Here is a 2,024-nt window from a genome sequence, read left to right on the forward strand (position 1 = left end):
GAAATAAAAAATGCAATAAAAAAGAAAAAGAAAAACTTCTGCACACTGTATATCCCTAAAGTATCAAAGACTTTTAAGTTATATAATAATAACTAAAAGTTCATGTTAATCAAGAACAATTTAAGAAAATTTATGTGTGTACTCATCTTTTTATATTTCTATCAAGGAAATTCTGTTTGAAATTGTTCTCTATGATGCTGTGAATAGGTTATTAAAATTAATCAAACTATAACAACAACAAAAGAAAACAAGACCCTTACTTATGCTGTCCACAAGTGACGAGCTTCAGAAAGAAAGACACACAAAGTCTGAAAGTAAAGGTTTGGAAAAAGATATTTCATAAAAATGGAAACAAACAAACAAAAAAAGCTTAGGTAGCACTACTTATATCAGACAAAATAGACTTTTAAACAAAGGCTATAACAAGACAGAAAGAAGGACCTGATAATTCTACTTCTGAGTATCTGAAGAAACCCAAAACACTACCTTAAAAGAACATGTGTCTATGATTATACCACTCTGAACATTCTCATTCTCATTGTCTGATCTTGGAAGCTAAGCATGGTTGGGTCTGGTTAGTACTTGGATGGGAGACTGCCTGGGAATACTGGTGCTGTAGGCTTAAAAATAAAATAAAATAAAATAAAAAAAGAACATGTGTATCCATATGTTCATTGCAGCATTATTCACAATAGCTGAGATGTGGAAGCAACCTAGGTGTTCATCAATGGAAGAATGGAGAAAGAAGAGGTGGTTCTTATGTGCAATGGAACATTACTCAGCCATTAAAAAAGAATGAAATCTTGCCATCTGCAACAATATGATTGCAACTAGAGGGTACTGGGCTATGTGGAGTAATTCAGACACAGAAAGACAAATGCCATATGATTTCACTTATATATGGAATATAAAGAACAAAATAAAGAAACAAACTAAGTAGAAATGAACCAATAGATACAGAGAATATTTGGTGGTTGCCAGATGGAGTGGTTTGGAGAATGGGTAAAAAAGGAGAAAGGATTAAGAAATACAAATTGGTAGTTACAAATTGTCATGAGGATGTAAAGTATAACATAAGGAGTCTAGTCAATAATATTTTAGTAATATGTATGGTGTCAGATGGGTATTATGTTTATCATGGTGATCACTTCATTAGCTATAGAAATGCCTAATCACTATGTTATACACCTGAAATAAATATAATATTGTCTGTCAACTATAATTTAAGAATTTAAAAAATAACTTAAACAAATTAAAAAATAAAATAAATATATTGGTTTAATGTACTATTAATCATAAAATTGGAAACAGTATTAAAATTTATGGTAAATTAACTTGTTAGGTTTTGGTGTCCTGTCATGGATTCTACCACATTAGATATTTAACAAAAAAAAGAAGCAACAAGAAAGTATAAAGTAAGGATCTGGATCACCCTAGTAAAAAGATTGTGTTAATCTAAGAGAATTTCCAAGTCGTAAAGAAAATGTTATCAAGACAACAAAGCCTTATTTTGAACTCAATTATTATTTCCTACTAAAATGACAATGCCCAATGTAGGAGTACTTTTTTATTATAAAACAATACATAATTTTGAAGAAGTATAATGATTGACAATTAGGCAAATGAACAAATTAAAGAAAATGGTGAATATTTGCAAAAAATGAAATTTTCATTAAGTTGTGAATTAAATAAACTTAATATATAAATATAATTACTAGAGTCATGAAACAACATTTATTCAAGGAGCTCAAAAGCATTACATTATTTTTATATATTCTTTGCTAGTCATGTTACCAAAATTAATTGTGGTCAATATTATTATATTTCTTTTGCAAACATAAAAATAAGGCAGACACACAATAAGGAGCTCACTGTCAGGATTGTAGGTGGGAAAAATCATGTGAAAAGGACAAGTATTTCTCATTGTATTTATTTGCCCATAATCTGCAAATTGCATTCAATTCCTAAAGATGCTTTAGTGAAATGTTTTCTAATGAAAGTTATAATGTATATCATTATTTTCA

The 2,024-nt window shown here is 29.1% G+C and overlaps 1 pseudogene; it reads left to right on the top strand.

The window, feature by feature from the left end:
* Nucleotides 1–501: 501 nt before the first annotated feature.
* LOC111742180 lies at nucleotides 502–622 on the top strand (annotated as a pseudogene).
* Nucleotides 623–2,024: the final 1,402 nt, after the last annotated feature.

The sequence above is a fragment of the Pteropus vampyrus genome, unplaced genomic scaffold (assembly GCF_000151845.1).
Source record: "Pteropus vampyrus isolate Shadow unplaced genomic scaffold, Pvam_2.0 Scaffold87, whole genome shotgun sequence".
Taxonomy (NCBI): Eukaryota; Metazoa; Chordata; class Mammalia; order Chiroptera; family Pteropodidae; genus Pteropus; species Pteropus vampyrus.